Consider the following 21,779-nt stretch of genomic DNA (forward strand, 5'->3'; position numbering starts at 1 on the left):
ACTTTCAGCATTCTTCACCAGCACCACAACTCAAAAGCATCAACTCTTTTTTGGTCTTCCTTATTCATTGTCCAGCTCTCACATGCATATGAGGCAATTGGCAATATCATGACTTGTGTCAGCTTGAGTCAGCCACAGGGACCCAGGTAAGGGTGGTATGAGAGGTTTCCAACAGGGAGGCAAACTTGTCTGTCGGTTTGTCCAACCGTGGTGACATGTTGATGCGAGTTTTGAGGCTGAGCCATGGTGTTTCTAACCCAGCGGGATGCACATGGTGCACAGGTCTCATCCCAGCTTACAGACTGAGACAGACTAGGAAGAAGGAAGAGGCCATCCATTTCTCAAATAATTGGCCAGGGAAAACCTTATGAATAGCAAAGAAACACCCTGCTATACATTTATATATTCACCAAGGAACCTAATACAAAGCTTTCAGCACAGTAGGTACAAGACCTTGATACCTCCTAAGCTGCAGTTTCTGATGATTTGGCATCACTAAATAGGTTATAGAACAAAGAATGCTCTTCCTCTCTCAGGAAAAATCATCATGTGGACATCATTTCTAAAAATGAGGTATTACTTGTGTAATGGTCTTCCATGTCTCACATGGGCCTGAAGTCCATAAAATAGCACAACTTGAGTTTTCTTCTGTAGCGACATAATGTAGAAACCAAAATGTTTGGGACATGACCTACTTTGAATTAAAGCTATTTCCCATTTAGATAATTTGACTCCAAAAGAATATAATTATCAAAACAAAATGTTTTATCATAGAAGGTACAGTTTTTAATTTATGACATTAGATAAGGAATAAGATGTGATATGAAATAAACATCTGGTAGGGGAAAGCTGAGAAGTGGTGGCAGATGGCTTTTTGGAGGACCAGAATTGGTAAGGAAGGCTGGGAAATGGGAGTGGAGCAGTTTGGAACAGCTAAGAGAGATGAACTTGTCTGTCAGTTTGTCATCCTGTGGTGGCTTGTGTGTTGTTGTGAGGCTGGAGACTATGCCACCAGTATTTCAAGTGCCAACAGGATTACTCATGGTGGACAGGTTTCAGCAGAGCTTCCAGATTAAGACAGACTCAGAAGAGGGAAAAGACCATCCACTTCTCAAAGTATTGGCCAGTGAAAACCTTACAAATAACCCCAAAATATTATCTGATATAGTGGCAGAGGATGAGCTCCTGAGATCAGAAGGCACTCAAAATATGACTAGTAAAGAGCTGTCTCCTCAGAATAGAGCTGACCTTAATGATGTGGGTAGAATAAAGCTATCAGGACCTGCTTTTGGTGATGTGGCATGACTCAAGATAAGAAGAAACAACTGCAAACATCCATTAATAATTGGATCATGGAATGTATAAATCTAGGAAAATTGGAAGTTGTCAAAAATGAAATGGAAAGAATAAAGATTGATATCCTAGGCATTAGTGAGCTAAAATGGACTGGTTTTGGCCATTTTGAATCAGACAACCATATGATCTACTATGCTGGTGCAGTGTAGTAAATTACTTGGTATGACTTTTCTAGCCATAAATCTTTGTAAAGTCCATGGTGGAATTTGCCATGAAAAACTGAGTAGCTCCTGATTGTTAAAGTTATCCACCTGGGATATTTCTGTTGGGAGCAGCACAAAGTAATTTTCTGGCAAGTTCACTCTCTCTGAGGTACACAGAATTCTGATGTTGAGATTCGTTAGTGGTCACTCTGCCAGGGTCAAAAGGGGCCCTTATAGAGGTAGAAGAAGTCTCTATCACTGCTGGCTGAGAGACATGAGAGACATGTATGGCTGAGAGAGAGAGAGATGCAAGAGACATGCACTGCTGAGGGAGAATTCAAGAGATAGACACTGCTGAGGGAGAATTAGAGAGATACGCACTTCTGAGAGAGACACAGAGAGACATGTACTGCTGGGAGAGAGACTGAGAGAGACTGTTGGCTGAGAGACAGCATGCCGAGAGAGACTGAGCATGTTCCTGAACTTGAATTGCAGCCTCCTGCTTCCCTAATAAACCCCATAATCTGTGAGTTCTTTGTGGCCTCTGCAGCACATTATCAAACCCAGCAGAAGTGGTGGGTGCTGCGGGAGGAACGGAAGGAGAAAGAGCTGGAGGGAGGCAGCATGTCTGGCCTCACCGAAAAAGACCTTGATCTACTAATGGTGATTCTATCTTCCTCTTATGGGGTTAGAGGAGGTCAGTAGATGCAGCGTCCTTGCCCCTTTTACAGCCAGGAATGACAAATTGAAGAGGAATGACATGGCATTCATCGTCACAAAGAATGTTTCAAGATCTATCCTGAAGTACAATGCTGTCAGGGACAGGATAATATCCATACTTATGAGGAAGGCCACTTAATATTACACTATTATTCAAATTTATGCACCAACCACCAAAGCCAAAGATGAGGAAATTGAAGATTTTTACCGACTTCTGCAGTCTGTAATTGACTTAACATGCAATCAAGATGTGTTATCACTGGAGATTGTAATGCAAAAATTAGGAATAAAGAAGAATCACCAGTAGTTGGAAAACATGGTCTTGGTGGTAGAAATAATGCTGGAGGTCGCATGATAGAATTTTACAAGACCAGCAACTTATTCATTGCAAAAACCTTTTTTCAACAACACAGATGGCAGCTATACAGATGGACTTCACCAGATGGTGTACACAGGAATCAGGTTGACTACACCAGTGGCAAGATGCAATGGAGAAGCTCAATATGTTCAGTCAAAGCAAGGTCAGGAGCTGATTGTGGAACAGACCATCAACTGCTCATATGCAAGTTCAAGTTGAAGCTGAAGACAATTAAAACAAGTCCATGAGAGCCAAAATATGACCTTGATTATATCCTTCCTGAATTTAGAGACCTTCTAAAGAATAGATTTGATGCATTGAACACCAGTGACTGAAAACCAAAAGAATTGTGGGATGACATCAAGAACATCATGCATGAAGAAAGCAAAAGTTCATTAAAACGACAGGAAAGGAAGAAAAGGCCAAAGTGGATGTCAGAGGAGACTCTGAAACTTGCCCTTAAATGGAGAGTAGCTAAAGCAAATGGGAGAATCAACAGGATAAAAGACCTGAACAGAAGATTTCAAAGAGCAGCTTGAGAAGACAAAATCAATTATTGTGATGAAATATGCCAAGAGTTGGAGTTAGAAAACCAAGAGTGAAGAGCACACTGGGAATTTCTCAAGCTGAAAGAACTGAGGAAAAATTTAAGCCTCAAATTGCAATATTGAAAGATTCCATGGACAATATGTTGAATGATGCAGGAAACATCAAAAGAAGATGGATAGAATACACAGAGTCACTATACCAAAAAGAATTGATAGATGATCATCCATTTCAGGAGGTGGCATATGATCAAGAACCAATGAATGGTATTGAAGGAAGAAGTCAAAGTTGCACTAAAGGAATTGGTGATAAACAAAGCTCTGGAATCGATGGAATACCCATTGAGATGTTTCAACAAATGGATGCTGCGCTCTAGGCTATGCCTAGAGATTTGGAAGATAGTTACTTGGCTGACTGGATGAGATCCATATTTGCACCCATTCCAAAGAAAGGTGATCCCACAGAATGTGGAAATTATTGAACAATATCATAATATCAAACATAGGTAAAATCTTACTGAAGATAATTCAAAAACAGTTGGCAGTAATATATTGACAGAGAGCTTCCAGAAATGCAAGCTGGATTCAGATGAGGATGTGGAATGAGGGGTATCATTGCTAATGTCAGATGGATCTTGGCTCAAAGCAAATAATTCCAGAAAGATGTTTACTTGTATTTTATTCACAATGTTAAGGCGTTAGATTGTATGGATTATAGCAAGTTAGGGATAACATTGAGAAGAATGGGAATTCCAGAACACTTAATTGTACTCGAAAGTAACATGTACTGCTAGAAGAACTAACAAATCTGTTCTGGAAGAAGTGCAGCTGGAATGCTCCTTGGAAACAAGGATGGCCAGACTTCATCTCATCTACTTTGGTAATGTTGTCAGAAGGGACCATTGTCTGGAGAAGGATGTCATGCTCAGTGAAGTGGAGGGTCAATGAAAGAAGGGAAGGCCCTCAACAAGATGGATTGACACAGTGGCTGCATTGATGCTCTCAGGTATAGTAAGGATAGTGAGGCTGGCACAGAACTGGCCAGTGTTTTGTTGTACATAAAGTCCCTATGAGTCAGAGACAACTCCACAGCAAATAAGAACAACCACAAGGAATAAATTATATCTATCTATCTATCTATCTATCTATCTATCTATATTCATTCTAGAAAGCATTTTTATAATTTAAATAAGTTATTTAACACTATATTAAGAATTTTTTAAAATATGTTGATGAGAATTAAACCTTGTTTACCTGAAAAATTGGGTTATGTAGCAGTATGATACATAAAACCCTAGATATTTTGTGGCCTAAATACATCAAATACATTTCATTGAATAATTCTTTCCAAAATTAAGAATTTTATCAGTTTGAACAGTTTCACATAGCAAAGAAACTCAATCCAAACTGACTTTTAAAAGGGGAGAATTTTTTGGTTTATATAACTAAAAATTTCAGGAATAGGAATTCCCTGAGGCACATGGCATGACCAGGGACTCAGGCTTGTCACCATGACCTAATATGTCTCTCCAAATATCTTGGCTTCATCTTCTACTGTTTTGCTACTGCTCTCAAACAGTCTTTTCCCTCCATTACTCATTTCCAGATTCAAGTTCTTCAGGAGTTAAAGGGGAAAAAAAAAAAAAAAAAAAGATCCATTTCTCCTGCAGCTCAAGAAAAAATCCTACAAAGAGAAGTTGAATGTGGGAAAGGTATGAATTCACTAAATCAGGGCACAATGACCACAATACTAGAGGGGAGGCAATAAATACTTTATAGCAAAAGCTATGAATATCCATTCCAGTTATCTTTAAAACATATTTCATACATTAATACATAGTAAGTGTGTAAAAAATTTGTGACAAAATCCTTGCAGATCTGCAGATAAAAATGCAGTGAAATCAAATGAAATTTTTGCCACACAAAAGAGCTTCTGACTGAATCATTTTTGATACAGATTAAAACAAAACAAAACAAGCAAAAAAACCCAATACCATATAGCCTTATAATCCAGGGAACTTCACCTGTATTTGTTAGAGTAGTGAACACTAGCATTATAACAAATAATCAAAAAGTCTCAGAAGCTTAAAACTTTATTCCTTTCTCAAGTCAAAATTCTATGCAAGACAAGTCACTCTTCATGGCCACCCTCTACCAAGAAATGGAAGAATCAGGAATCCAGATTCCATCCACTGTTTGGCTCCACCATCCACCATAGTCTCCTCAGATTCTTCCAGTTCATTCACCTACTGCGGTGTAGTAAATTACATGGTATGATTTTTCTAGCCATAGTCTTTGTAACTCCCCCTTTGCTGTGACTAGCTGATTGCTAAAGTTATTCACCTAGTGTATATCTGTTGGAGGGGCAGGAAGCAATCTTCTGGCTAGTTTTCTCTCTCTCAGGTGTATAGAATTTTGATGTTGGAATAGGATGGTTTTAACATTCAGCCAGGCTCAAAAGGACCCCTCCTAGAGGCAGGGAGAGGGAGTCTCTCTGACTGCTGGCTGAGAAAGATGTGCTGTGGAGAGAAACATACTCCTGAGAGAAACACACTCCTGAGAGATATGAGAGAGATGTACTGCTGAGATCTGAGAGACACATGCTGTTGAGCGAGAGACATGAGAGACACCTGCTGTTGAGAGAGATGCGAGAGGCAAGTGCTGCTGAGAGAGGGATGTGCTACTGAGAGAGACTGCGGCTGCTGAGTCAGTTTGCTGAGAGAGACTCAGCATGTTTCTGAACTTGAATTATAGCCTGTTGGTTCCCTAATAAACCCCATAATCTGTGAGTTCTGTGTGGCAATGGCAACAACTTATTGAACCCAGCAGAGAGGTGGTGTGTACTGTGAGAGGAACAGTTGGTGACAAGGTTTATAAAAGGGTTGGAGGGAGGCAGCATGTCTGGCCTTGCAGGCATAAGCCTTGGGCTGCTGATAGTGATTCTGTCCTCCTCTTGTGGGGTTAGAGGAGGTCAGAAGATGCAGTCTCCTTGCCCCTTTTATACCTTCTTAGCAAGATTATGAGACAAAATAGTGTGACATATGGAGAGATTTTAAGAAGCCAAACCTGGAAATGACATAAGGCATTTTCACCAATGTCCAGAATCTACTCACATGGCCCCAAACTCTAACTACAAGAGTGACTGGGAAATCCAATTTTCTTACATGTCCAGCAAAATGAGAGCAAATAGGCATCTTGGCAACCTCTACCACATTCCACTTGTCTGGTCACCAAATATCCATTTTGCTTTTCCTCCCATACATAGAGCACATCCACCTCTTCCCCAAATCCTCTCCAGTCATAGCAGCCAGGATCTCATGTGGTGCTCTGTTCTCTATACCAAATTGAGAAATGACCCCTTATGGTTTGATGTTCAATGAACTAAAATGATGCATTTCTGCTCTCCTTTTTCTTTTCTTTTTGTTCCTTTTTTTTTTTTTTTTTTTGATGACTTCAATAAACACCTGTGCTCAGAAAGGAAGAATGGGAGATACATTGCTGTCCTTGGACAGATATTGAGCTGGCCCCTTCCTTGGGGGTGGGAAGAGTTTCTTGCTTTAACCCTGACTCTGTTTTCTGGGAGTCCCTAGGTAGTGCAAATGGTTAACATACTTGCCTACTAACCAAAAGATTGGAGATTCAAGTTCACCAAAAGGCACCTTGGGGGAAAGGTCAGGTGATCTACTCCTGAAAAATCAACCCTTAAAAACCCCATGGAGTACAGTTCTACTCTGACACACATGGGGTCACCATGAGGCAGAACTACTTGAGAGCAACTTTTTTCCCTCTGTTTTGAGAATTACCTCATATACTGTTCTCCTTCACTCTTGACTCTGCTCCATACGTGTATGCCCATCCAGATGGGCATTGAGAAACCGTTTCTCACTGTAGATTTTTAAATCTTTGAAGTTGCATTGTATTCATGAAAATTTGGAGGTCCAATATTTACGTTGTCTCAACTAGTCAAAGGCTTTGTAAACAACTGTTGTATTTTGGGACAAATGAGTTTTCTCAAAAAGTTAGTGTACTTCTAATATCTTTGCTTCCAGTCCATTCCATGTTGTGTGAACACGCAACCACAGCCAAATTATTTCCTAGATATAATAAGAAGCAGCATTTAAAGAAACTTTGAAGAAAAAGTGTTGTCTCAGTAAAATTGTTTTGTTGAATGAAATTACTCAGGAAAGATTAAAAGAAGGTGTGATCCTCCCATTCACATTAGTTAACTTCAAGGTAGCCAACATTAAGCTGACAGAGAGAGGCATTGAGGCAAGAAAGCAAATAAATTAGGGCAACTTGAGATCTAATTAACTCAAGCTGCTTTAACAAATATTATTTCACCTAAAATAGCTTTTCCTTTCTTCAGGCTTGTTTTGGGGGAACACCCTCCTACTCAACACCCTTACCAAACATACAGTATTAGTCTATTTTTTTTTCTCATGTGGCAAAAATTATTAAATACACAGCTGTTATTCTTGCTTTGAGCTATTCAAGTATGCCAGGGTAGCACCTCTGTGATTCTTTTGTTTTGTCATGGTTCAAAGTTGGCTGCCACAAATATAAGCAGAACATTCATACTCATGGAAGGAATGAGGATAAGGTGTGGCATCCATAATATGTCCCTTTGATTGGGAAAGCATTCAATTTTGGCATCCAGTATTTTTCATTGTGACAGTGATTTACACAACTGGAGTTAGGCAATACTGTTAAATGTTAAATGAAATAAAAAAAAAACCCTATTAATTAAAATACCATAATCAAAGCAAAAAATAAATACTTAACCAAATTTTTGAATTATTGAAAAATAGGGAATTATAAGCAAATTACCTTGCCTTATAATATGGAATAAGGAAAATAGTTTATAATATATAAAATAATTTATACAAACTAATTTCTTTTGTATTCTTTATGAGTTCTTGAAATGGACTAAAAAATTTGTTGGGGAAAAAAAAAGTCATGATGACATTGATAAGCAATGCTGATTTGATTTAATCAGCTATAGGTGTGACAAAATCTGGTGATTGAAATCATCCTGAATATATAAGTGAAGTAAATGGATGAATAGATAAATAGATAGATGGTACAAAGATAGATAGGTAGATAGGTGCATAGGTAGGTAGATAGATTGATAATTGATCGATTGATCAATCAGTAGATAGATAGATAGATAGATAGATAGATAGATAGATAAAGGCTCAAAGAGGAAGATGTATTACATCTTCTATATGGTCTGTGTATAGGTTCCTCATGAGCACAATGAAGTGCTCTGGAATTCCCATTCTTCTCAATGTTATCCATAACTTTTTATGATCCATGTAGTGGCATTTCTCAAGCTTTGCGTAGTCAATAAAACATCTTCCTGGTATTCTTTGCTTTCAGCCAAGATCCATCTGACATCAACAATGGTATCCCTCATTCCATGTCCTATTCTGAATCTAACTTGCATTTCTGGAAGTTCGCTGTAAATATACTGTTGCAACTATTTTTGAATTATCTTCAGTAAGATTTTACTTGCGTGTGCTATGAATGGTATTGTGTGATAACTTCCTCATTCTCTTGAATCATCTTTCTTTGGAATGGGAACAAATATGGATTTGTTTTAGGAATTTGGCGAGGTAACTGTCTTCCCAATTAGTTAGCATAAAAGTAAGTGCCTGCAGTGCAGCATCCATTTGTTGAAACATCTCAATGGATATTCTATCAATTCCTGGAGCCATGCTTTTTGCCAATTCCTTCAGTGCAGCTTCACTTCTTCCATCAATACCATTGGTTCTTGATCACATAACACCTCCTAAAATAGTTGAACACTGACCAATTCTTTTTTTGTACAGTAATTCTGTGTATTCCTTCCATCTTCTTTTGATGCTTTCTGCATTGTTCAATATTTTTCCCATAAAAACTCTAAACTCACTGATGTTGAGTTGGATCTGACTCATAATGACCCCTCCTTGGGTTTCTGAGGCAGTATCACTACGGAAGTAGATTGCCCAACCTTTCCTCTGAGGAGTGGCTGGTAGGTTTGAACTGCCAGCCTTCTGGTTAGCAGTCAAATTCCTTAGGCACTATGCAACCAGAGCTCCTTATTTTGCCCATAGAATCCTTTAATATTGCAATTCAAGGCTCGATTTTTTCCTTCAGTTCTTTCAGCTTGAGAAATGCCAAGGATGTTCTTTGCTTTTGGTTTCCTAACTCCAGTTCTTTGCACATTTCATTATACTGATTGACTTTGTCTTCTTTGTCTTCTTGAGCTGCTCTTTGAAATCTGTTCAGCTCTTTTATCTTGTCATTTCTTCCATTTGCTTTAGCTGCTCTCCATTCAGGAGCAAGTTTCAGAGTCTCTTCTGACATCCATTTTGGTCTTTTATTCCTTTCCTGTCTTTTTAATGACCTTTTGCTTTCTTCATGGATGATGTTCTTGATGTCATCCAACAGCTCATCTGGCTTTTGTTCCTTGGTGTTCAATGAATCAAATCTATTCTTCAGATGGTCTGTAAATTTAGGAGGGATATATTCAAGGTCATGTTTTGGGTCTCATGGACTTGTTCTATTTCTCTTCAGCTTCAGCTTGAACTTGCATACGAACAATTGATGATCTGTTCCACAGTTAGCTCTTGGCCTTATTTTAGCTGAAGATATTGAGCTTTACCATCACTTCTTTACACAGATGTAGTCAATTTGATTTCTGTGTATTTGTCTGGTGAGGTCCACATGTATAGCCACCATTTATGTTGTTGAAAAAAGATATTTGCAATGAATAAGTCATTGGTCTTACAAAATTTTATCTTGCAACCTCTGGCGTCATTTCTATCACCAAGGCCACATTGTCCAACTGTTAGTAATTCTTTGTTTCTCACTTTTGAATTTCAATCACCAGTAATCATCAATACATCTTGATTGCAAGTTTGGTCAATTTCAGACTGCAGAAGTTGTTAAAGATATTCAATTTCTTCATCTTTGACTTTAGTGTCTAGTATGAAATTTTGAATAATAATAGCATTAACTGGCTTTCTTCATTGTTGTTGTTGTTGTTATTTGCCGTCGAGTCGGCCCCGACTCATAGCGACCCCTCCTTGGGTTTCCGAGGCAGTATCACTACGGAAGTAGGATTGCCCAACCTTCCTTCCGAGCAGTGGCTGGTGGGTTTGAACCACCAGCCTTCTGGTTAGCAGTCAAGTGCCTTAGGCACTATGCATATTATCCTATCATTGACAGCATTGTACCTCGGGATAGATTTCAAATATTCTTTGTGACGATGAATGCCACACCATTCCTCTTCAACTTGTCATTCCCTGCATAGTAGATCATATAGTTGTCTGATTCAAAATGGCCAGAACCAGTCCATTTTAGCTCATTAATGCCCAGGATATTGATATTTAAGCATTCCATTTCATTTTTGACAACTTCCAATTTTCCTAGATTCATATACTTCATACCTTCCATGTTCCAGTTATTAATGGATATTTGCAGCTGTTTCTTCCTATTTTGAGTTGTGCCTCAGCAGCAAATGAAGGTCCAGAAACCTTTACTCCATTCATGTCATTAAAGTTGACTCTACTTTGAGGAGGCAGCTCTTCCCCAGCCATATTCTGAGTTCCTTCCCACCTGATGGGCTCATCTTTTGACACTATCAGACAGTGTTTCATGGCTATTCATAAAATTTTCCAGTAATACATGAGACTGTGTTTCACTGCTTATTCATAAGGTTTTCACTGCCCAATTCTCTGAGAAGTGAGTGGATGGCTCCTTTTCGCAGTCTGTCTTAGTAGAAGCATTGAAAGAATAGGTCAGATCCCATTTCTCCAGATGGTTTGCAAAAATCCAGATCAGAGCTGTGCTATGGGGAGAAAAAAAAAAAAAAAAAAAAAACACCACAAAACTTTATATTGGATGAAAGACTGAACTTACTGTATTTTTTAAAATCTGAAAATAAACTAAAAAAAATTATCTGAAAGCTTGAAAAATTATAGAATCTGCTTAAAATAGCAAGAGTTAAAATAGCTAACATTTATATGCAACATTTTTATGTAGCATTCCAAGCACTGTTGTATTGTATTGCTATGTATGTGTGTGCATATATTTGTGTTTGTGTTTGTGTGTATCTATCTCATTTTCCAGTTATCTAAAATGTCTCTAGTGTCCATATATAATGTTATTATCACATCTAATTTAAGAAGTAAGTCTCTTATCATTATTATAAATTTACAGATGAAGAAACTGAGGCAAGGTAATACACCCAAGCTTGTTATTACTACTCATTTTGGAAACTGGGATTGAAATCCTGGTGATCTGGGTCTTCTTTGGCTAAACTGCCACTATAGAGAGCAAAGAAACAGTGGAGAAAAATAAAACTGCTTTCTGACTGCACCATATTGATTCCCCTTCATTTAATTAAACTATCAGAAGGGCATAAAAATTTGGCACCAGTCCTTAAGGAACACTGATAACCATAAAACTGAAGAAAGAAACGTGGTTCCAGAGATGTAGATTTAGTCTAACTAAAAAATATCAAAATTAAGACAGCAAATTCACTTCTTGAGGTGTCTGAGACACATAAAGTGCCCACATCTGGGGAGATATTTTCTGTTGATCAGCATGAATCTCTATAGAATCTTATAGAAGAAGAGTGTGGTTGTTGTTATGTGCCATTGAGTTGGACCCAACTCATAGCGACCCCCTCCTTGGGTTTCCGAGGCAGTATCACTGCAGAAGTAGATTGCCCAAGCTTCCTTCCGAGGAGTGGCTGGTGGGTTTGAACCTTTAGCTTTCTGGTTAGCAGTCAAGTGTCTTAGGCACTACCTTACCAGAGCGCCTATAGAAGGGTAGCAATGGGAATATTGTGAGATTGAAGACCTCAGAGAAGAGAGACATGGGAATCTGAAAAATGAAATGTCCCTGGAATCAAGTCTTGCTAGGAGAAGAGTCATCAATGTTATGAACAACAAAATGGATGCTAGTACAAATAATCATGAATAGGGCTTTTGTTTGTCTTCTTCTTTATTATTTCCTTTAAGGAAACAAATTTTACCATGCGAAACTCAATTTCCTGCCCATAGAATTTGAGTTTCTTTAATTTCAAGTTCAAAATGAGAGTCAAGTTCAAATGAAATATCTTTTTATTTCAGGTTATACCTTATGAGGCTGAACATTTGGCTGGACCTGTGCTGGACCACATCCAGCAATGTTAAACAACCCTGATAGAAACAGTGCTGTTTTGTTTCATCACAAATAATTGTGCTAAATTTTGTGATTTACAATTTTTCACTCTTCCACAAAAATAATGGGATATGAGACTAAACTTTCTTCCTCTCTCCTTTCCTCCTTCCCTTCCTCTTTTCCCTCTCTCCATCTTTCCCTCTCCCGGCACCATTCTATTTCTTCTCTAAGATTAACCATTGAACTTTTTTTTCCCATTGAGTTGAATTCAATGTCACAAGTCTGGGTCAGAAACTAGTTTTAGGACAGGGCGTCCCAGATGTCTCTGAAGCTTCCTTTCTTGCATCAGACACCAGAATTCAGACATCTGGGTCCAGATGGTTGCCGATCTGTGCTGCTAGCAGCTCCTCCCACTGCTTGTCTCCCTGGATGCCATCGATGGGGTTGCACCATTGCTTTATTAAGTCTCCAAGTATGTTTGCAAGCCACACACCCCATCTTCATAGAGGATGTATGGTTTGGAAAGGCAAATGATAGCCATGAGAACTGATTAAGCACATTGCCCCTACATTTTCTGTCTGTATCTACTCCTCAAATATCACTCTTACTTTGTGTGTTTTTCTCACCCTGAGGGAGCATCTTTTTTGGATAGTTAAAGGCTGTTGATTTTAAGCATTTTGTTTTTGTTTCTTTGTTTTCTTTTTAAGTTACAGATGTCGTTAAAGATGTTTTTGCTTTATTGCTTTGTTGTTCTCCATTTGGACAAAGGGAGGCAAATTTTTCCTTTAAGTTCATTATAAGTACTCATTTTAAAGATGCAGACTCACTGTGAGTTTATTCCTTTTCCCTTTTCTGTAGTTCAACAACATGATAGAAAGCTATTCTGGGATAAAAGAAAAAGGACATGGCAGGAGTGGGCTGTATCTATTTCTAATTAACTTAGGACTGTCTTGGTTTAGGGAGTTCCTGTGGGGCATAAATGGTTAATGTGCTCAGCTGCCGATCAAAATGTTGGAGGCTGGCATCCATCCAGAGGCACCTTTGAAGAAAGGTCTGGTGATCTATGATATTTCCTTAAAATCAATCCTTGAAAGTCCTGTAGAACACAGTTCTGCTCTAACACACATAGGGTTGCCATGAGTTGGTGTCAACTTGATAGCAACTGGTAGAGGTACTGATTTAGAGGCATTAAGTCCACACCCAAACTGATTTAACTTCTGTAGTCCAATCACTGATTTTCTGTGTTTTACAAACTTCAATTCACCATATCTTTTGTGATAATCTATCATATGGTAAGTACTCATCATTTATCATGTTAGAGGAAATTATCTGAGGAAATAACAACCCTAACTTTTCAGTGCCTGCCCATCTTTCACACTTCTCTACAAGAAAATTTCTTCTTGTATGCCTTATTTTAAGTGTCTTATCTGAGTTGTCAGAAGAGTCTAAATTGTTGTTGTTATTGTTAACTGATGTTGAGTCAGCCTCTAACTCATGACTACCTCCACAGAATGAAACAAAGTGCTGCCCCATGATCAGTTGCTGATGGGATCACTGTGATCCATGAGATTTTCACTGGCTGATTTTCAGAAGTAGATCACCAGGCCATTTTTTTCCTAGACCATCCTTAGTCTTAAAGTTATGCTGATACCTGTTCAGCATTATACTACACACATGCCTCCACTGATGGATGGATGGTGGCTGTATAATAGGTGCATTCGCTGGGAATTGAATACGAGTCTCCCACATAGAAGTTAAGGATTCTACTACTGAATCATAAAGATCTAAAAGGATTAAACTATCTAAGGAAATAGATCAATTTGACAAATTTACTGTAAGAATTCTACCCATTCTCTCATTGTTTGTGATCTGACAAAGTCATATTTTCCTCTCTCTAGACACAAAATCTGTGCATAGATTGTAAATCTTGAGGTCTGATTACTTTGTTTTGACTTGCCTCTCATAGTGTACATTCATAAGAAGGATCCTGAAGATGGATCATGAAGAAGGTACAAAAATATCTTGGACATTCTTTTAAAAATTTAATGTTTTATAATGATTTAAGTGTGAGAAAACCAGAGACACATGGATTTTATTTCCCTTGGAATACACATGGGTTTGAAATATTAAGGAAAAAAAGACTTGGCACAATGTGTTTGGGATATCATTGAATGCAAAACACTTGGGGAAAATATTTAGTTTTTGACAAGCTCCAAAAGTGACCAGGCTAATTCATCTTTCCTCCTCTTTTGCTTGTAGGATTGGCTTAAAGTTGGGAGGCTTTGTGGTGAGAAGATACGGTGGGTTTTGTATTTCTTTGACAGGAAGTTGACCATACTTTATCTCTCTGTTCCTCCATCACTTTTACTAGATTTGCCACCACATAGGTAGACAAATCGTTCCTCATTTTGAATGATGTAGGTTTGGGCAATATGTTTCAGACCTGAATATGTTCATTTATTATTGAATTCTGTGAAGTGAAAATGTGAGTGAGTGGGTGTGTGAGTGGGTTAGTAAATACTTATTGAACCAAACAGGCTGAACAGCTTAAAGGAATCATATGTTTTGTAGTTGCTACTGCACAATGGTTTGGTGTACTGTGCCTTGCTGCAAACTCCCTCTTTCCTTCCTCCATCCCTCCTTTCACAAATATTTATTAAACACCTACTATGTAAAATGTGCAGTGCCAAATACTGCCAGAAACTGAATATTTAGTTTTTAGGTATTTCTAGGTGGTGATAAGTCTAGTATAAACATGTAGTAGTAAGCATTAGCTTGGATATTTTGAGGTTTCATTTGTTTCTAGGCATTTGCATATGATTATGAATAATCCATTATCTGTTCTCCTGCTAGTCATCATATCTTCTGTTATGTGATATTTCTGACACATATGTTTCTGAGTCTCTAGTAGAAGAGACAAATGCATTTTTTTGAAAAAAAAAAAAAAGATTTTATTTTTGTTGAGAATACACAGAACAAAACATACACCAATTCAACTGTTTCTACACACACAATTCAGTGACATTGATTTCATTTTTTGAGTTGTGTAACCATTCTCAACCTGTTCTGCTAAATTGTTCCTCCCCTCTTAACATACACTCATTGCCCCTTAAGGTTCCTATCTAATCTTTTGAGTTGCTGTTGTCACTTTGATCCCACATAGATAGTTCTTAAAAGAGGATAATGATTAAGGCACCTTTTTTTTTTTTTTTTTTTTAAACAAAGTAAGCCAGACTTTTGGTTGGTTTTAAGAAGGCTTCAGGGGATACTTTTTGTTTAAGGTTTAACGATTATCTCACAGCAATAGTTTCAGGGGTTCTTCCAGCCTCATTGACTCCAGAAGGTCTGGAGTCTGTAAGAATTTGAAATTCTGTTCTGTATTTCCCTGCTTTGATCAGTATTCTTCTATAGAAACTTTGATCAAAATATTCAGTAATGGTAACTGGGCACCATCCACTTCTTCTGGGCTCATGGCAAAGGAGGCAGTTGTTCATGGAGCAAATTAGCTATATGTTCCATATCCTCATTCTATCCCTGACTCTCCTTCTTTCTCTGTTGCTCCAGGGGAATAGAGACCAACTGTCATGCCTTGGATGGTCACTTGCAAACTTTCAAGATCCCAGACAATACCCAATGAACTAGGAGATAGAACAGAAGCATTAAACACATTATTAGGCAAAATATTTAGGATGTGTCATGAAATTAACCCTAAACATCCAAAACAAAGAATTAAATTCCGTTCCATTTTTGGTTGTACTCAAGTAGCCTCAGCAGCTATTCTTTTTTTTGTTGTTGTTGTTATAAATATATCTTTCACACAACTTTTGCCAATTCATCTTTTTATGGGTATATAACTTATTGACAGCAATTACAATAATTAGCTGGGCAACCCTACTTTAATCAATGTGAATTTTTCTTCAGAGTTAACCCTTTTTCCCCTTTCACCCCTAGTAACCTCTATTACACTTTGGTCTCTATACATTTATCTTTTCTTATCTTTTTATATAAATGAAGTCATACAGTATTAAAACTGAATTTCCACAAACAGGAAAATGAAACAGTATACATGCATCACACCATACACAAAAAACAAATTAAAAATGGATTAAGGATCTAAATGTATGAACTAAAGCTATAAAATTCTTAGAACAAAATGCAGGAGCAAACATTTTGGGGCTAGCTTTTAACAGTGGATTATCTAAAATAATAACAAAAACACTAACAGTGAAAGACAAAAAAGATAAATAAAATCTCATAAAAATTAAAAACTTATGTTCACTGAAAAACTTCACTAAAAAAGTGAAAAGACAAGCTAATGATTGGGAGAAAATCTTCTGAAACTATGCATTCTATAAGAATCCAATAAGCAAAATATATATAAAACTTTGACAGAAACAAAAAGACGAATAGCATAATCATAAAATGGGCTGTTTGGAGAACACTTGGTGGCTCAGCCATTAAACACTCGGCTGCTAACCAAAAAGTTGCTGGTTTGAACCCACCGCCACTCGGCAGGAGAAAGTTGTGGCAGACTGCTTTCATAGAGATATACAGCCTAGAAAACCCTGTGGTGGTAGTTCTACTCTGTCCTGGAGGGTCACTATAAGTTAGAATTCAACTCAACCACACTGATTTGTTTTTCAAATCTGTTATACAGTTTTGAAACTTCTAGGTAAGCCAATAGGAGTTTACTTTTAAAAACTATTTTGATGTTTTGTACCTTATTTTTATTTTTTCGCTTTGAGTATTATATCTCAACCTTACTAGAAAACTTTATCCACTGTTCCTTTTTTTGAAGTTGCTAGATAACATAGCAGCCATAACCTTGGCAAAGTCTCGTATAATCATGGAGACTTGTGAATCTCATTTATCTGGATAGGATCAATAGGCATATCCTTTTATGGCCAAAAAAAAAGAAAAAACAGTCTTAGAATGTTTTTATAGTCTTTGGTGAAACGTAGGCTTGAAAATATGACTACAGAATTGATGAAATTTTCCATCAATAAAATTGGAGTTTTTAAAAAACAAACAAACATAGATCACTAGTTAATAGTGATCTTCACTGAAGTTTATACCAATCACTTAACATATTATAAAATGGTGACAAACTATGCTTTTTCAAAATGCATAATTTTCTCTCAGATATTATTAGTAAAAAAAAATTAGAGTATATTTCATTGTCTTAAATGTTTCTACTTCTGAATTCTTATTCTAATGAAATGTGCATATCAGAAAATAAATAATGCTTGTAAAATGCAAAATAAATCTGAAGAGCTATTAATATTCCTGAGGAACATGGGGCACATCCAGTTTCAGATTCAAAAGTCAAGCCAGATTCATAGCATACCTAATATGTGTTCAATAAATATTTGAATGAGTTCTATGTGTGTGTGTATGTGTGTGTAGATGTGCATTAGTTTTTTGCTGCATCATATATATAACCCTACCATATAAGCTCTGGTAGCATAGTGGCTAAGACACTTGCCTGCTAACCAGACGGCTGGCGGTTCAAACCCACCAGCCACTCCTCGGAAGGAAGGTTGGGCAATCCTACTTCCGTAGTGATACTGCCTCGGAAACCCAAGGAGGGGTCGCTATGAGTCAGGGCTGACTCGACGGCATATAACAACAACAACAACAACAACCATATAAAACCCTAATTTAGTAGCTTAAAGAAACAAATATTTATTATCTTATAGTTCCTGTGCCTCAGGGATTGGACTTGACTAAATTAGATGTCTCTGTCTATCATGAGGTCATGGGTTACCCTCAGCTTCAGTCTAATCTGAAGACTTGTCTAAAGTAGGTCTACTTCCAAGCTCTAGCTATTGGCTAGATATGACAATTCTTCATCATGTGACCCTTCTATGGGCTGCATGAAAGTCCTTACGAAATGGCAGCTGGTTCTTCTCAGAAGAAGTGAAGATAGAGCATACAATGGAGTTCCCAAGGTGAAAGGTGAAGTCTTTTATAACCTAATCTTGAAAGTGACATATTCTTACATTTGCTGTATGCTGTTGTTCATACAAGCCAACCCTGGCACAATGTGGGAGGGGACTACACAGGGTGTGAATACTAGCAGCTGGAGATCATTGGGATCGGCTTCTATAGTATATATGTGAACCAAGAGTAGCCAGGGTGGATTTCTGCAGCTAGCATATTTTTTCACTACAGTCATTCAGTTGTCAATGTCTATTTTTCTTTCTTAGTTACCTGTCTTCTAGGCCATTAATTCCTTTCAGTGTTTCTTTTCTTCATTGTTCACAAGCAAGAATTGCTGACAGCAAATGTGCTGCAAAAGACCTCTTTGATCTGTTAAAGAGCAAAGTTGTCACCTTGAAGACTAAGATGGGCCTGATTTAAGCCATGGTATTTTCAAATGCCTCATATGCATGGAAAAGCTGGACAATGAATAAGGAAGACCAAAGAAGAACTGATGCATTTGAATTATGGTGTTGGTGAAGAATATTGATATACCAAGGACTACCAGGAGAATGAACAAGTCTGTCTTGGAATAAGTACAGCCAGAATGCTCCTTAGAAGGGAGGATGGTGATATTTTGTCTCTCATACTTTGGTCATGTTATCAGGAGGGTACCAGTCCTTGAAGAAGGATATCATGCTTGGTAAAGCGAAGAGTCAGTGAAAAAGAGGAAGACCCACCCTCAATGAGACGAGTTGTCACAGTGTCTGGAACAATGTGCTCAAACATAGCAAGTATTATAAGAATGCCTCAGGACCAGGCAGTGTTTCATTCTGTTGTACATAGCTTCACTATGAGTCAGAGCTGACTCAATGGCAACAACAACAACAACAACAAAAATTCCTTTATATTTCCATTTCAAAAAGGCCTGGAGGTTTTTCTATAATTTTACTTCTAAATGCAGCATGAAGATTGAAAACTTTTTAAGGAGCTCTACTGGTACTATGGTTAAGACATTGTGCTGCTAGCAAAAAGGTGGGTGGTTCTAACCCATCAGCCCCTCTGCAGAAGAAAGATGAGGCAGTCTACTTCCATAAAGATTTACAGCCTTAGAAACCTTATGGGGCTTGCTGTAAGTTGGAATTAACTCAATTTCAGTGAATTTTTCGGTTTAGTCCTGGTTTAATGATCTCATCCTATAATTGAAAAAGGGGAGGGGTAAGCAATGATGGTTCAGTAGTGAATTCCTGCCCTCCATCCATAAAACCTGAATTCAATTCCCAGCCAGTGTACCTCATGCTCAGCCACCACTAGTCTATAAGTGGAACTGTACATGCTGTTTTGATGCTAAGTGGTTTTTAGTGAAGCTTCCAGACTAAGGCAGAATAGGAAAAAAAAAAAAAAATGTGGCAATCTGTTTCAAAAATCAGCCAATGAAAACCTTTGGATTACAATGGTCTGATCCACAACTGCTCAGGGGGATGGTACAGGACCTGGCAATATTTCATTCCATTGTGCATAAACCAAAAACCCAAACTCACTACTGTCCGGTCGGACCTGACTCATAGTGACCCCTCCTTGGGTTTCACAGGTGATATCACTATGGAAGTAGATTGCCCAACCTTCCTTCCGAGGAATGGCTGGTGGATTTGAACCACCAGCCTTCTGGTTAGCATAGAATAACCATAAATTAGGAACTGACTCAACAACAGCTAACAGCAATTTTTAAAAAGTTAGTTTATAATGCATTACTGGAATCCAGGTCTTTGGACTTCCTACTTTTCCCCCTAAACCACCTATTTAGTTTGGAATCATTAAATGTTGCCTTCCCAAGAGCACTGAATTCAGTTCGTTTTAACTATAAATTCAATTAGTATTGTATTGAAAGCATGAAAAGATGAATAAAACAATCACTATCTGCAAGAGCTTATGGTATTGCTAAGGCGGTATAAATAATTTCAATACATTTACTGAGGATCATTGTATCTTAGTACATAGGGCTTTGATACTGAATGGTCACGTCATGAGTGTTCCTTGGCTGAGGAGACCTTAACCTAGCCTGGAGGAGGGCAAGGAGTAATGGTGAGGGAATTGTGCAGGATGGTGTTCGAGAAAGATTTCAGTAGTATACAGGCAAGAGTTGAGACCAGAAGAATTAGGAAGAATTATTAAAGTAGAGCAGAATTTGAGGGAAGAAAAGACATTCCTGGAAGACAGAAAACATGAGGAAAGCTGAAAAGGAGAGACTCAATCTGATGTCTATGGAAAACCAAGTAGTTCCATGTTTCTGGAGTGCAAAGAAAAATTAAGACTAGTCCACTAAGTGCAGATTGTACTATCACAATTAGTAGGACAGCCAGACTTATAAACATTTTCTAGTGCTGTAGAATTTTCATTGTCAACCAATCATTCGCTAGGCAAATATTTTCTGAAAACCACTCTGTGCCAAGGACTGTTCTAGATTCTGGAAATTCAGCCTTGAGTAATAATAATAATAATAATAATAATGTTGTTGTTGTTGTTAAGTGCTGTCGAGTCATTTCCGACTCATAGCGACCCCATGCACAGCAGAACGAAACACTGCCCGATCCCACACCAGCCCCACAATCCCTGTTATACTTGAGCCCATCATCGCAGCCATAAAGGAAAACCTAATGAATAGCAAAGAAATAATAATAATAGTAATAATAAATTCCTTGAGTTACATGAAACTAACTAACTAAACAAGAAGTTATAGAGTATGAGAATAACAAACTAAACCAAACCCATTGCTGTCAAGTTGATTCTGAGTCATAGTGACTCCTGTTGGGTTACCGAGGTGGTAAATCTTTACAGATTGCCCAGTCTTGCTTTCACTGAGTGGCTGGTGGGTTTGAACCACCAACTGTCTGGTTAGCAGTAAGATGCCTTAGGCACTGTGCTACCAGAGCTTCTTGAGAAGATAATAAGTGCTTTGAAAAATAACAAAGCAAGATAAGGGAGATGATAGTGCAGGGGGGCGGAGGTATAATTTTAAAAAGGTTCATTAGGGTAGTTATGTGTCTCATTTTGCCAGGCCTGTCTTCTGAGGCACCTCTGGGTGCATTCAAACTGCCAGTATTTCAGCTAGTAGTTGAGAGCTTAACCATTTGCAACACCCAAGGACTCCATATGGGAAGGTACAATTTCAAATAAGATCACTAGTGTAGGTCAACAGAGAAGTAAAGACTTGAAGGAGGTGAATTGTGGTTTAATAAACTGGTATAGAAGAATAGAAGACTTCACAGAAGCTATCTATCTATCTATCTATCTATTTATTTATTTATTTTTCATTGTGATTTGGGTGAAGGTTTACAGAGCAAATTCACTTTTCATACAGCGGTTCACATATATGTTGTCTCATGACATTGACCACAGTTTACCACAATGCAACAGCTCCCCTCCTACTTTCTCCCCATAGTTACTTCTTCCCTGTGTCCATCCCTCCATGCACTTCTGCCCCCTGAGCTGTCTCCCTGTGCATAAATGGCCCTTCTTTCTCCCATGATTGTTTTCTCCAAGGAGTGTATCTACTTGAGGTAAATGTTCAACTCATATGCCTGT

This window comes from Orycteropus afer, unplaced genomic scaffold, assembly GCF_000298275.1.
Source record: "Orycteropus afer afer isolate SDZICR_OR568_19922 unplaced genomic scaffold, OryAfe1.0 scaffold00071, whole genome shotgun sequence".
In the NCBI taxonomy this organism is placed as follows: Eukaryota; Metazoa; Chordata; class Mammalia; order Tubulidentata; family Orycteropodidae; genus Orycteropus; species Orycteropus afer.